This window comes from Paramisgurnus dabryanus, chromosome 13 (assembly GCF_030506205.2).
Source record: "Paramisgurnus dabryanus chromosome 13, PD_genome_1.1, whole genome shotgun sequence".
Lineage (NCBI taxonomy): Eukaryota > Metazoa > Chordata > Actinopteri > Cypriniformes > Cobitidae > Paramisgurnus > Paramisgurnus dabryanus.
In genome coordinates this window covers 35,179,041-35,194,686 of record NC_133349.1, presented here as the reverse complement: position 1 = coordinate 35,194,686, position 15,646 = coordinate 35,179,041, and the positions used below count along the sequence as shown (strand labels likewise).

The following is a 15,646-nucleotide window of genomic DNA, read 5'->3' as shown; positions in this document are numbered from 1 at the left end:
ATGCAAATAAAAAGGGTTCTTCATCTTTGCCTTCACTTCAATGTCATTCTGCCTATTTGTTTTCTCACAATATTTGTTCCTGAAAACACTTTTCTGTGTAATTGCTTGGTTTTCAAAAACAATATTCCAGTATAAATTACACAATAAAAAAGCTATTACTATTATGTTTGTGTACCATTTATATATACATGTATATATACATACATACATACATGCATGCATAATACATACAGTTTTAAATAAATGCATTTTAAAGTTTCTACACTGTACTCGAAGCTGTCAATTTTCACTGCATTATTTTAAATACTTTTGTTATTCGTTTGTCCATATAAGGGTTTCCTGGAGCGTCATAAGTTTGTACTTCTACGAGACAACCCCACGTTCTGCGAGAGAGAGAGCGCCCCCTGGCGTCCAGTATGAACGAAACGTACATAGCGTGAGCGTGTAAGTGCCCGAATTAAAGTGCGGGGACAAATTTGCCTTTCAATAAAGTTCGGGGGACAATTATAATTACGCACGTGTACACCTACAATACACTCGTAGCGTTATAAGGACAAATTCCACAAATTCCATCACTCGTCAGACCGGGCCTCGAACCCACGTTCCTATATATGTTCTGGTAAGTCAAGCGCGACCAACACGCGCCGGCCTTGGCGCAATGGATAACGCGTCTGACTACGGATCAGAAGATTCTATATTCGACTCCTGGCTGGCTCGCTTGTGTTTTTACTCCTTCCTCGAACACGTTGGGTGTTTGCTGTGCTGCGTCAACATGCCTCAGTATAGCAGAGGAAACCCCAGGCTCTGATTGCTCAGATGGCGGAGGGCAGGACTGCAGGAAATTTTGCCGGCCAACCTCAGGTCGATGGCCCGGAAGCAGTGGCGCTTGTGTTTTTACTCCTTCCTCGAACAAGTTGGGTGTTTGCTGTGCTGCGTCAACATGCCTCAGTATAGAAGAGGACACCCCAGGCTCTGATTGCTCAGATGGCGGAGGGCAGGCAATTTTGCCCGCCAACCTCAGGTCGATGGCCCGGAGGCAGTGGCGCTTTGCCTCTCGGAGGCGCTGCGATCCTTGCCCTCGAAGCCAGCGTTTCGCAGAACCTGGTGAAAAGGGCAAAACGGACATCAAAAGCGCTTTCCCTGACCGGGAATCGAACCCAGGCCGCGGCGGTGAGAGCGCCGAATCCTAGCCACTAGACCACTAGGGAGGGCACGCTGAATCCTAGCCACTAGACCACTAGGGAGGGCACGCTGACCCTCAGGCCGTGGATGCCCGGGACAATGTGCGCAAGGGATATGGGGCAAATGTCTCAAACCGGTCGTAAAAAGTCACGCTGCCCCGTGTGAGGCTCGAACTCACGACCTTCAGATTATGAGGCTGACGCGCTGCCTAACTGCGCCAACGAGGCACGCCCACAAAGATTCCGCCTGGGTAGCCCTTTGAGCGTGGTTGTGTGGCATTTTGTGCGCCACCAGCGAGGCAACTTCTGCGAGGAGAACACGACTGGGCTTCTTGCACTCTGGCTACCCACACTGAGGACATTCTCGTTCTTAATTTGTCCACGTACAGAAATAACTTCAAGGAGACACAGAGGGGCTATGTCATGCCCAGGATTCCTATCTAGATAAAAGGCTAGATAAAACGCATGCTAAAAAACACTTACATTTGACACATTTGACACAATAATGAAATAACGTTACATATCCACAATGCAAAATCCCAGTTATGCAGTGATCACTTGTTTGGCTCGTTTTTAGACACAATATCAAGTGAAAACTTAAATTGCGCTACAGTTGAAAGACCGTCCGATGCAAGTTGGTGACGTGTTCCACATATTAGAATCTGTTAAAGAAAATCTCCGCGGCCATTGCCTGTGGCTGTAAACCGTACTTCGCACTCACCTCTTGGAGAAGCTCTTGTTTGCCTTGTGTGCTCGAGACACAATACCCCTGGTTCTTTTAAGGCTGCCCCGCCGCCGTATGGTTAACAGTTGTCTACATTAGAAGGCAACCGTGGACCATAAAACGGCTGTGAAAAGTACAAAGATGGCGCTTTTTTGTTAAATTGCAATAATGGCATCATCTGCTTTTGATCAAGTATTTTTATGACGCATTCATGTAGACCGAGTAGGGTCTGAGAATGGATATTTCTTTTTGTGACCTTGTTCTAATGCTGTATGAGAATGGGACCAAACCACAAGGACAGCGAATCAAATAAATCACATGAGTAGAAACACAGGTGATAACTGACTTAATGTCAAACTTTTTTCCGGTTCTGGGATGACAGAAATAAGAAGTTTTAGAGGTGTTGTTACATTGTGCACAATTTCCACAACGATAATTTCCATTATGTAAAGGACTAATTATTCTTTGTGTGGGACTCGGAGTAGTACTCTGAAAACGCGCATGTACAAGACTGTCTTTTAGGTTCTTCGCCCTTCTAAATACAATCAATGGAGGATCTTGAAAAGTGACACTTAATTCTGAATCGGAAGACAACAGGTGCCAATGTTTTTGAAGATGGATCTCATTAGGTGAGACTGAGAAGAATGAGTGGTAATGAAAGTAAAAGAATGTTTTTAAGCTACTCTAGTCTTCTTTTTTAACAATTCTGCACGTGTCTTATGGAGAGTTACATTAAAGGCTTCATCAATCCATTTGGCGGGATATCCCCGATCTACAAATTTCTTTTTCATAATTGAAGCCTTCTCAATGAAATCCGTGTCAGAATGGCATATTCTTCTTAATCTGAAGAATTGACTTTTGGGAAGACCCTTTTTCAAAGAAATAGGATGAAAACTGTTAGCTAATAGTAATGTATTACGATCAGTTTCTTTAGTGAATAAGGTTGTAATCAATTTCCCATCATTTTTCAAGATCCACATATCAAGAAAATGCACTTTAGTGTCATTGATCTCACAAGTGAATTCCAAATCCTCAATAAAGTTGTTCAAGAGGGACACAAATTTTAGAACATCATTGTGATCGCCCAAGAAAATACAAAACACATCATCAATGTATCTGTACCATTTCAAGATCTGTGAACAATAAGGATTTTTTTCAGGATTAGACACAAAACAATGTTCAAAATGTCCAACAAACAAATTAGCATAATTAGGGGCAAAAATCGAACCCATAGCTGTCCCACTAATCTGAAGATAATAGTCTTTATCAAAGCTGAAATAGTTATATTTTAGAACATATTTCCCCATGTCAATCAGAAAATCAGTCGGAGGTGTAACATCACTCCGTGTGGACAGATAATACTTAAGGGCATCTAATCCCCTCTCATGTGAGATGTTGGTATATAGACTAGTAATGTCCAAAGTCAGTAACAGAGCATTCTCAGGTAAATCATGTAACTCAGAAATCTTGTTAATAAAGTCAGTAGAGTCCCTAATGTAGGCAGGTAAGGCCTGTACATAAGGTTTAATGAAATAGTCCACATATTGAGATAAAGGAGATAACAGGGAATTGGTCTGTGCTACAATAGGACGACCTGGGGGGTCTATTAACCTCTTATGTATTTTAGGCAGGGTATAAAACACAGGTCTCACAGGATGTACACAGTACAAAAATTGAAACTCAGATTGAGATATCCAACCTAATGCTTTAGCATTTTCCAAAAGCTTTAGAACTTCAATTTGGAACCCATGTGTAGGGTCATTCGGTAGTTTTTTGTAAAATTTTAAGTTTTGTAATTGTGAGAGACACTCGTGTTGATACTTCATCACATCTTGGACTACAATAGCCCCTCCCTTGTCTGCTGGTTTAATAATAATCGTAGGGTCACTGATCAAATCAGACAAGGCTTTTTTCTCAGGGAGAGAAAGATTATAAGACAGTTTTTTAGTAGATGAGCAGGATTTCATTACATCTTGTTCAACAACCCGACAAAATGTGTGAATCGTATGATTATTAACATGTGGGCAAAAAGTGCTCTTAGGTCTGAAAGGGGTCTTCGCAGAGACCGTGCCAGTGGACTGAGAAAAGAAGTGCCGTAATTTTATTTGTCTGAAACATTTAAATAAATCAACGTTCAGGCCAAATGCATTAACACCACTAGTAGGGACAAAAGACAAACCTTTAGACAGAATAGATATTTGATCATCCGAAAGTTCTTTGCCCAAGATGTTGATTACCGTCTCTTTACGAAGTTGCGGGTCCACGGACGTGAGTGTCTTTGAACCTCTGCGGCCTCGTCGGCATTTTTTCTTCTGCGTGGTCTGTGTCCCGGAGTACGTTTGTCCAAAAAAACAGAAGAAGTACCCTGGGCGCTAGAATCACTGTCCATAGTGAAGTCACTGCTCGTTGCATCATCAGATCCGTGATCGATACGTCCTGCGATACCTCTCCTCTGTGTATGCGAACGCGATGCTCCTCTCGCGGCTCCTCGGACTACTGAAGTAACGGAGCGTTGGAGGGTGTTGGTCGGCTCAGATGGACTGACGTCCCACGGATAAACTTCATTACGGAGATAATCCTCAGTGTCACGTTTATATTTCCTAAGTTTAATCTCCTTCAAGTTCTCCCTGTATTTTTCCGTAGAAGTCTCTATAGACGTCCGAAGTGAATCAAAGTCTACGTGCGGTGTGATTTTAATCTGTTCCTCTAAACTGACAATATTCGCATGGGTCTCTTTGACATCAGCAGTAACTTGCTCAATGATTAAAAGCATAAGATCCAAAGAACATTTGTTAAGGATCTCGCTCCACTTCCTTAGAAACTCCTGATTATGTTTACATAAAGTGGGGGGTTTTGGAATTCTCAAACCGCGTGGAATCCTCCTGTTCCTCCAGTATTCACTGAGTGTAGACCCATGCATTTTAAGACGTGTTTCCTTGTGGTGAAGTCTCTCCAACCGCACTCTGTGTTCGTTCTGTGTGAAATTCAATTCCATGTCCTGTGTTGGGAATAGAATCTTTTCCGCCTCTTCATGCGTATATGCAAAAGAATTGGCGCGATTCTCGGTCAGTAAGTTAATATCTTGAAAGGAAGTCATAATTTCCACAAAGTTAGCAAGCCCCGGGGTGCGTAAACGTGCAATTCTACTAGACAGCGAGCTGACCAGTGCGAATCAATACTCAAACAAATTAGCGTCGCACACCTGAAGTAGATAGGTGCGTGGGATAAGACACAAAGTCTCGTAACATACACAAAAGGCAATTCCCGCACACTATCTGCTTGCTGAAAAAGTTTTTAATAATCGTTGCGTTGCAACGTTTCGATCTTACGATCTTCCTCAGGCAACTGCAATTGTTACAAACAACATCCAATTTCAAATAAACAAATGACCAATCACAGTTGGGAAACATCAAGTCACATGATAAATAGATCATTCAGAGTCGTCACATGATACAAGCTCAATCAGATAAACACATTAGGCTATATCATTTTGCATCTGTGATACAGTAATCATACAAGAATAGTCGCACTTTCAAAGCATCACATTAAAAAGTGCTTCATCATTTAGTCCTAAGGGGGATAATGTTTGAAGAGTATAAATCCAATAAAGGCTGGATGGCCGAGCGGTCTAAGGCGCTGCGTTCAGGTCGCAGTCTCCTCTGGAGGCGTGGGTTCGAATCCCACTTCTGACTTTCTGTTGCCCTTATTGGAGCCCCCCGTGCTGTTTCTCGTGGTTTCTTCCGAGTGAGCGTCCTTTTCAAAGACGACAGGCACGCGGAGGACAACCCTGTTTCCCATTTTGATAGAGATGAAGTTTGGCAGCTCTGCATGCCGACCTTCAGAATCCAGCTGTCGTCTCCAAGCATGATTGCCCTGCGCGGGGCCAGTGGCGCAATGGATAACGCGTCTGACTACGGATCAGAAGATTCTAGGTTCGACTCCTGGCTGGCTCGATTGTGTTTTTACTCCTTCCTCGAACACGTTGGGTGTTTGCTGTGCTGCGTCAACATGCCTCAGTATAGCAGAGGACACCCCAGGCTCTGATTGCTCAGATGGCGGAGGGCAGGCAATTTTGCCGGCCAACCTAAGGTCGATGGCCCGGAGGCAGTGGCGATTTGCCTCTCGGAGGCGCTGCGATCCTTGCCCTCGAAGCCAGCGTTTCGCAGAACCCGGTGAAAAGGGCAAAACGGACATCAAAAGCGCGTTCCCTGACCGGGAATCGAACCCGGGCCGCGGCGGTGAGAGCGCCGAATCCTAGCCACTAGACCACCAGGGAGGGCATGCTGACCCTCAGGCCGTGGATGCCCGGGACAATGTGCGCAAGGGATATGGGGCAAATGTCTCAAACCGGTCGTAAAAAGTCACGCTGCCCCGTGTGAGGCTCGAACTCACGACCTTCAGATTATGAGACTGACGCGCTGCCTAACTGCGCCAACGAGGCACGCCCACAAAGATTCCGCCTGGGTAGCCCTTTGAGCGTGGTTGTGTGGCATTTTGTGCGCCACCAGCGAGGCAACTCCTGCGAGGAGAACACGACTGGGCTTCTTGCACTCTGGCTACCCACACTGAGGACATTCTCGTTCTTAATTTGTCCACGTACAGAAATAACTTCAAGGAGACACAGAGGGGCTATGTCATGCCCAGGATTCCTATCTAGATAAAAGGCTAGATAAAACGCATGCTAAAAAACACTTTCATTTGACACATTTGACACAGCTGACACAATAATGAAATAACGTTACATATCCACAATGCAAAATCCCAGTTATGCAGTGATCACTTGTTTGGCTCGTTTTTAGACACAATATCAAGTGAAAACTTAAATTGCGCTACAGTTGAAAGACCGTCCGATGCAAGTTGGTGACGTGTTCCACATATTAGAATCTGTTAAAGAAAAAGCTCCGCGGCCATTGCCTGTGGCTGTAAACCGTACTTCGCACTCACCTCTTGGAGAAGCTCTTGTTTGCCTTGTGTGCTCGAGACACAATACCCCTGGTTCTTTTAAGGCTGCCCCGCCGCCGTATGGTTAACAGTTGTCTACATTAGAAGGCAACCGTGGACCATAAAACGGCTGTGAAAAGTACAAAGATGGCGCTTTTTTGTTAAATTGCAATAATGGCATCATCTGCTTTTGATCAAGTATTTTTATGACGCGTTCATGTAGACCGAGTAGGGTCTGAGAATGGATATTTCTTTTTGTGACCTTGTTCTAATGCAGTATGAGAAAGGGGAAAAAGATCTTTAAATGCAAAACCACTTTGACAGCATCCGTTACAGGGCAAACGAAGACGGGTTGCGTGTCCTTTTGGCAAATGCAAGGCTTCGGGCACATTCTTCCTCATTTCGAAAAATCCACATTCATCACCATTTCAAGGTGGTCAAGAAGAAATAAATCAGAATTAAAGATGAGCTACATGAAGGCAACAAAATCTGGAGTCATTCCAAAAGATATACCGTAACATTCGCTGACGAGCCAAATGGGCTCGTCCGGGCCAGCGGCGGGGGTCAGGATGGCCGAGCGGTCTAAGGCGCTGCGTTCAAGCTGGGGAACAATAGTCCAACAAAGACGGGGAAGAAGGGGGGAAAAGGGGGAAGAAAGAAAAAGAGAAAGGGAAAAAGCGAAAGAGAAAACGAGAAGGAAGAGAGGAGAAATCGGATGTTTGGTGACAGATCTTTCTTCTGTCTGATTGTTTATACAGTTTACGCGACGGAAATGACCTATTTTAAATACATTGTTTCCTATTGCAGGTACGCGCCAAAGACTCGGTTCGAATCCAGCCAAAGGCACTTTTCTGTAATATTTTGTGATATTTTATTTTTATCAAATTCTTGAACGCATGCAAGTTGCGTTGTTTATGGAATACACATGTATTAATTTCGTTATGGTATTTGAATAAATAAAATGTATTTATGCACCGTGCCAATTCTGTTGTTATCATTTAGTGGTAGTATTTGTAATTATTCTGTTGTAGTATAAATTGTTGTTGATATGTTATACTAATTCAGTATTTTGTTAAATATATATACACTAAGCCAGACACTTGCCGATTCAGATGTAACTGTAACCATAATTGTTAGTTGTTTATGGAATACACATGTACTAATTTTCTTTATGGTATTTGAATTAAAAGTTATGCACCGCGCCAATTCTGTTGTTATTATTTAGTGGTAGTATTTGTAATTATTATTCTGTTGTAGTATGAATTGTTGATATGTTATACTGATTCCGTATTTTGTTTATATTTATATATATATATATATATATATTTATATATATATATATATATATATATATATATATATATATATATATATATATATATATATATATATATATATATATATATATTTAAACCAGACACTTGCAGATTCAGATGTAACCATAATTGTTAGTAGTAATGTTTGTTACAAGTATAAAAGCACTGTTATATTGCCTTTACTAAGAGTAATGACACAAAATCAAAAGTACAACCACAATGTGTTTTTATTTACAAAAGTGAGAAGAAACTTGAAATGAATATAAAACACACACACACACAAAATAAATTCTAAATAAATACTTTCACGAGTTCACACTTACAAATAAGTTAAAGGATTTAAATTAGTAAACGTATTTGGCGTGCTGTCCGGGGAGAGGGCTCTGAGCAGGGAATGAGCCTGAAACACAGAGTATCCCCCCCCTTAAGGAAATAACTTGGTGAGTGAGAGGAGACGGGGTGGAGGAGGGATTCTGAGAGATGCGAAGGATTTTCGGTGAGTTCAACTGTGATTTATATATGGCTTGCTTTCGAGCTGATTGGATGTATTGTTGATTGCCGATTGTAAGCGGCTGTGCTATTGACTGCTGATTGAAAACAGCTGAAGTCACTTAGGTATTTTATTTGACGTGTTCCTCCCGAACTTTGTTAATAAAACATCATTTCACGAGTTCACACTTACAAATAAGTTAAAGGATTTAAATTAGTAAACGTATTTGGCGTGCTGTCCGGGGAGAGGGCTCTGAGCAGGGAATGAGCCTGAAACACAGAGTATCCCCCCAAAAGGAAAAATAGCTTATTCGGACAGCAGCCGGGAGCTGTGCCCCCCAAACGTAGAAATGATGAGGCTGATGTTTGCTGAGAAGACATCTGGCATCGGGAGTTTGAGTATGATTCCGATGGAAGATTAATATATGCTGCGCTGTTGGATGGGTGAGCCCGCCACCGCCGATGAGCAGGATGATTTAACGGGGTTTTGCGACGTCCGACGGGAGTTCAATACTCGCTGCGATCGGACGTGTAAGCCCTGCTGGCGGTCGGATGGGCAATTTGATTAAATTATGTAAGGAGGCTTTTGCTGTGTCCGACGGGAGTTCAATACTCACTGCGATCGGACAGGTAAGCCCCCATTGATGGTGGGCAATTTAATAAATTCTATTTAGGATGCTTTCTAATAGTGCCCGACGGGAGTTCAATACTCACTGCGATCGGACGGGTAAGCCCCGTTGATGGTGGGCAATTAAATGATTTATATTAGGATGCTTTCTAAAGGTGCCCGACGGGAGTTCAATACTCACTGCGATCGGACGGGTAAGCTCCCCACTGGATATAGGGAATTTGTTAATTTAAGAGGCTTAGTGGAGCCCGACGGGAGTTCAATACTCGCTGCGATCGGACAGATAACCTCGCTGGCGGAGAGATAGGTGGTTTGATTATTTATTTTAAGAGGCTTTTTTAGTGGTGCCCGACGGGAGTTCAATACTCGCTGCGATCGGACAGTATAGCCTCGCTGGCGATGAGATGGGCAATAATAATTTATATTAGGAGGCTTTCTAGTGGTGCCCGACGGGAGTTCAATACTCACTGCGATCAGACGGGTAAGCTCCCCACTGGATATAGGGAATTTGTTAATTTAAGAGGCTTAGTGGAGCCCGACGGGAGTTCAATACTCGCTGCGATCGGACAGGTAACCTCGCTGGCGGAGAGATAGGTGGTTTGATTATTTATTTTAAGAGGCTTTTTTAGTGGTGCCCGACGGGAGTTCAATACTCGCTGCGATCGGACAGTATAGCCTCGCTGGCGATGAGATGGGCAATAATAATTTATATTAGGAGGCTTTCTAGTGGTGCCCGACGGGAGTTCAATACTCGCTGCGATCGGACAGGTAACCTCGCTGGCGGAGAGATAGGTTATTTGATTATTTATTTTAAGAGGCTTTTTTTTTTTTTTTTAGTGGTGCCCGACGGGAGTTCAATACTCGCTGCGATCGGACAGTATAGCCTCGCTGCCGATGAGATGGGCCATGATAATTTATATTAGGAGGCTTTCTAGTGGTGCCCGACGGGAGTTCAATACTAACTGCGATCGGACGGTATAGCCTCGCTGGCGATGAGATGGGCAATAATAATTTATATTAGGAGGCTTCTAGTGGTGCCCGACGGGAGTTCAATACTCGCTGCGATCGGACAATATAGCCTCGCTGGCGATGAGATGGGCAATAATAATTTATATATTAGGAAGCTTTCTAGTGGTGCCCGACGGGAGTTCAATACTCACTGCGATCGGACAGGTAAGCCTCGCTGGCATTGGGGTGAGGGAATTTGATTATTTATATTAGAAGGCTTTCTGGTTTGTTTCATATTGGCAGGGTTTTGCGAATTTTGACGGGAGTTTTTTTTTTTTTTTTTTTTTTTTTTGTGATCGGAGTTAATTTAACTGATAAGGGTTTGGTGCGCTTTTTTAATGTGGAAGCGGTTAGATCTGATATAGCTTTTAAAAGCTTCGGATGACCAACGACCGAGAGCTTGGATCTGCTGCCGCGAGAGTCCTTTTTGGGCGGCTGTGGTTGCAGCACCTATACGGAATGAGTGACCTGAAAGGTGTTCTGCTGGGATGCCCGATTGGGTTAGGACTAATTTTAAATGTTTTTGAAACCAAAAGCGTGTGATTGGGTGTTTTGCGTCGTTTATAAAAAGTGGGTCTGAGGGGTCTTTGCTTGTTAATTTTCTGAATTGAAGGTAGGATTTGAGGGTTTGGTAAGGTTGGATAGGTGAATGGAGGTTGAAAATATAAATGAAATGGCCTTTTTTGAATTTGTCTGTCTTACTCTGCTTGATAAAATAGGAGATAGTCTCGTCGTCTACTAGGGATAGATCAGAAATTGTGGGATGAATCTTTGGGTTAAAATTTGAGGTAGTGGTGAGTTCCGAGGATCTGAGAAACCCGAAAAAGGCCAAAATAAACATTGCATCCAATGTGCGGGCTGTATTGATGGAATGGTAGCCTAGACGCAGGGTACGGATACATTTAGTAAGTAGGTCTAGTGTTAAAGGTTGTCTAGCATCTGGGCGAGTGGGGTGGCTCTTTTGGATGCCTTTAATAAGCAGTGATGTTTGTGAATTTGTTAGAGCAGGGGAGGGAGAGCCGAAAATTAATTTATGGAAAAGTTGGATTCCGCTTAGATAGCCTTTAATGGAACTGATTTGTAGGTTTTTTGTGGTGTTGAGGTAGGAGATGAACGATGTAATTGTGAGCAGTGAGAAATCTGGGAATGGAAGATTAAAAATTAAATGAAAGGTTTTAAAACATCTCCAAGCTGTTAGATATGATTGGAGAGTTCTGGTGGAAAAGGCTTGGAAAATTGAATTTAGAGAAGCGTCGAGTAATGTTCTCAAGGAATGGTTTACGGGAAGATTAATTCCGAATAGTGAGGTACTGGCGTTGGGTTGGGGTCCGCTTCTGGAGCCAGCTGCCTGAATTTCTGAAAAGCAAAGCGTGAGAGAGAGTCAGCGATTTGATTTTTTGATCCGGGAACATGTTTAGCTGTTATTATAAATTGGTCACAAGCTGCGATCCAAATGAGGCGTCTTAATAGTGGCATCATTGCGGGTGCGTGAGAGCGGGTTTTATTAATACAATGCACGGTTGCTTCATTGTCGCAGTAAACGATGATGTTATTTGTGGACCATTCTTTTCCCCATAGGAATGCTGCGGCTACGAGCGGATACAGTTCAAACAATGCTGAGGAGGCTGGGAAATGGGTTTTGTCTAGAAGCTGCGGTGGCCAGGTGGACGCGAACCAACGGCCTTGGTAAAAACCCCCGAAGCCAATGGAGGGAGCTGCGTCGGTGTACAATTGGATGTCGGTTGGAAGGGATACTAAAGTCTTGTAAAAGAAAGATAAACCGTTCCATTGTTTAAGGAAAGTTATCCATAGTTTTAGCTCCTCACGGCATGCGTTGGTTAGAGATATTCGGTCTTCTAGCATGACAACGGAGGATGCGAGGGAGAGAAGATGTGAGATGAAAGGGCGTCCTTGCGGGATTATGCGCATTGCGAAATTTAGGTGGCCGAGCAGAGAAAGAAGTTCGCGCTTAGAGCAATCTGGGCTATCTAGTAACGTTGATGAGATCAGAATTATTCTGTCGATTTTTTCTTTGGGTAAAGAAGCTTGAAATTTAACGGTATCCAGATTGATGCCTAAAAATTCCAATGACGTATCTGGGCCACTGGTTTTTTCCTGGGCGATGGGAACACCGAGCTCGGAAAAAACTTTTTGTACTGTAGTGAGGTGCATTGCTGGGATTGCATCGGGAGGCGATATGATTAAGAAATCGTCGAGCAGGTGAATGAGGTAGGGAATTGCGTAATTGTTAGAGAGAATCCAGCAAATTGCTTCTGATAGCATGTCAAAAATCTTAGGGCTGCTTTTGCAGCCGAAGGTTAGGCGGACGGCGAAGTAAAATTTTTCGTGCCATCGGACGCCAAATAAATGCCACCAATCTGGGTGGATGGGCAAGACTTTAAAAGCTGAGGTAATGTCGACTTTAGCGAGCCAAGCGCCGCGGCCGGCGGTTTTTATTAATGAGATTGCTTGGTCGATATTATGGTAGTGGAGAGAAAATTCATCTAGCGGGATGAGGCTGTTTATGCTTGGAAACGGAGAATTATGCGGGGCTGAGAGGTCGATTATTAGGCGTTTTTTACCGGAAAATTTCCTTGTAGCTACTCCAATAGGGCTGATGCGATAGAATTCGAAAGGGGGGTTGTCGAAAGGTCCGATCATAAAACCTGAATTAACTTCTGTATTGATCAGGTTATCTACAGTGTCTGGTTCGATTAGAGCGGATTGAAGATTGTCACAAATCATATTTTGTGAGGGGATGCTTTCTAGACCTGGTTCGAAACCGTGCTCGAGGCCAGACAGCAGATATTTAGTAAATTCAGGATCAGAATGTTGAGATAATTCTAAGGACAAACGTAAAATATTCACAGGAGTCGATAAGTAGTTTTTAGATTTTTTATTTGCATTTCTCTTCACAGGGCATATGGTGCGGGCGTGAGCGCCGCCGCAATAATTGCAGATGTGAAGGAACCGACAGCGTTGTCTTTGGCAGCCGCCCGTATTAAAATGGTTACAGACCTGCTGTCTTGACGAAAAGGCGGAGGACCTTCTTGAGGGGTCGAAGTTTGTCGTGGCTGGCCGTGGAACGTAGCTGGTTGATTTTTCGTTAGGAACTGGTGGAATGGAAGGATTTACCTGAGGGCATGATGTGGTGGGATGGGCGAGTGATCTACAGACTGCACATGAAATGTTTTGGACGCCTAAGAAGATTTTATTATGGAGATCAGTGTCCAGCACGCCCCAATACGGGCACTGATTCCATTGAGTTATACGGAAGGCGCATTTAGCTGCAAACAGCTTGTGGTAGGTATAAAAATGTGATCCCCCATAGGATGATGCGAGCTCCGCCACTATCGTAAGGTAATCGTTGAGCTCGCGCCCCCTATGGGGAAAAACAGCGCAGATGACTTCTGTATATCTGGAGAAAGCTATGCAAAATTCTGAAAATGACAAAATCCGTGATGATGTGGTGTTTTGGTTTTTTAGGGTGACTGAAAAATCGCCGCAATTGATTAGGCGATTGGAATCAGATGGGGGGAGAAGAGAGAGAAGAGAAGACAGATCTATGTCCGCACCTGATAGGATCTGCGCTCTGATGTTACTGGCCACGGGGGGCGGATCTGAAGCGATAGCGTTAGAAGGAAGAGGCATCTGGGTAGCTGTGAACAGGGAAAAAGGCGATTTTGTCTGAGGAATCGAGTTTTGTGGAATACAGTCCGGCGTAGAAAACAGAGGTGGTCTTGTGCTCGCTGCTGTTGTTGGAGTTTGGGAAGCGAACGGGAAAGAGAGAGAGTGTTGAGGTGGAAAGTAGATGGGTTGGGCTTGCGCCGCTAGTGGAGGCATCATTGCGCTACCACTTGCCGTAGGCCCTGGCTGAGGAAAAGTGTTAATGGTAGCTTCGTGAGAAGGACCGGCTAAAACTGTTCTCGCTCGCGGCTCTGGCGGAGGCAGCCTCACGTCAGGAGCCGCGGGCCATGAACAGTGGATATTGGCAGCAGGTTGCGTCTGCTCCGCCAACGGAGGCAGCCTCACGCTGACGGGAAGACGATCGCTGCTGGTGGCCGGTATATCCGCAGTGGAAGTCTGTGGTGGAGTATAACCCGGGAAAGTAATCCGGGCTCGCGGCTCTGGCGGAGGCAGCCTCACGTCAGGAGCCGCGGGCCGCGGCTTTTTTGTGGCTACAGTTCGCGCCTGCCCTGCCAGCGGAGGCAGCCTCACGCTAGCAGAGCGACGGTTACTGTTGGTGGCTGGTAAATCCGGGCGAGGAGTGCTGGAAGCCCCCGCTGAATGCTGTGGAGCAGCGGGTTGCGGTGTAGCGGGTATTAAGTCTGGGGATCGTCCCAGGCTTGCTGGGGGCTCATTACTCTTACCTGGAGGTCTACGGAGTTTTGGTCTTACGGTGGAGGAATCCTGAGAGGTAGGTGGATTAACATTATTTGTCTTCCTCGTGGCTTTTTTGCCGACTTTCGCTGGTGATGTGGTTTTAAAGGGGACGTTTGTTGATTGCAGGTTTGAGAATAAGTCATATAGTTCAGCCTTGTTCATTCTTCTTGGGTAATGGATGTCAGCGTTAGTTAGAGCTTGCCTCAGACCTTGCACCGTCCATTTCCCTATTGCTGGAATAGTTGGTTGGGCCAGTGAATATGGTGAAGAGGGGGAAGATGATGCGGACGAGGAGGAAGAATTGCGTCTCGTCGGTGGAGGTGAACGCTTTCTCTTCCTCTTTGGAGTGAGAGTATCCGCGCGGATTAGCTGGCGACCGCGCACTGGAGCTGGAGACTCGTCGACGTTGTCTACTGGAGTAGAGGCGTTCGATGGGGTGGCTGGCACGGATAAAGTCTCCTGTGAGTAGAGGGATTCGTCATCCGACGGATAAAGTTCGATCTCAGACATGGTGATGTTTAAACAACCAATTCTGAGAGATGCGAAGGATTTTCGGTGAGTTCAACTGTGATTTATATATGGCTTGCTTTCGAGCTGATTGGATGTATTGTTGATTGCCGATTGTAAGCGGCTGTGCTATTGACTGCTGATTGAAAACAGCTGAAGTCACTTAGGTATTTTATTTGACGTGTTCCTCCCGAACTTTGTTAATAAAACATCATTTAAATAGACATTTCTATGGTAATTGTTATGTTGTGAGAACAATCAGATACACCAATAATCCTTTGTACAAGCAAGTGTTATATTGTGTGCCAAGTATCGCATGCCGACCAAGTCAAAGTCATCACTTGACAATGTTTAAAGTGCGTTTACAAATGTTAAAAGAACAGTAATGAATATTAAATTGTAAATAAGAGAACACAAACAAAAAGTTAAATACAATATTAAAAACACTTTTAAAACCAACTAAAAGTAC

At 44.2% G+C, this 15,646-nt stretch overlaps 5 non-coding genes across 5 annotated transcripts; 2 read left to right on the top strand and 3 right to left on the bottom strand.

Moving 5' to 3' along the window:
- Positions 1-1,335: 1,335 nt before the first annotated feature.
- Positions 1,336-1,409, bottom strand: trnam-cau (transfer RNA methionine (anticodon CAU)). The gene has a single exon. It is a non-coding gene; the product is annotated as a tRNA-Met (tRNA).
- A 4,105-nt stretch (positions 1,410-5,514) lies between these two features.
- Positions 5,515-5,597, top strand: trnal-cag (transfer RNA leucine (anticodon CAG)). The gene has a single exon. It is a non-coding gene; the product is annotated as a tRNA-Leu (tRNA).
- Positions 5,598-5,785: 188 nt separating this feature from the next.
- trnar-acg (transfer RNA arginine (anticodon ACG)) lies at positions 5,786-5,858 on the top strand. Its single transcript has one exon. It is a non-coding gene; the product is annotated as a tRNA-Arg (tRNA).
- Positions 5,859-6,109: 251 nt separating this feature from the next.
- Positions 6,110-6,181, bottom strand: trnae-cuc (transfer RNA glutamic acid (anticodon CUC)). Its single transcript has one exon. It is a non-coding gene; the product is annotated as a tRNA-Glu (tRNA).
- Positions 6,182-6,272: 91 nt separating this feature from the next.
- trnam-cau (transfer RNA methionine (anticodon CAU)) lies at positions 6,273-6,346 on the bottom strand. The gene has a single exon. It is a non-coding gene; the product is annotated as a tRNA-Met (tRNA).
- Positions 6,347-15,646: the final 9,300 nt, after the last annotated feature.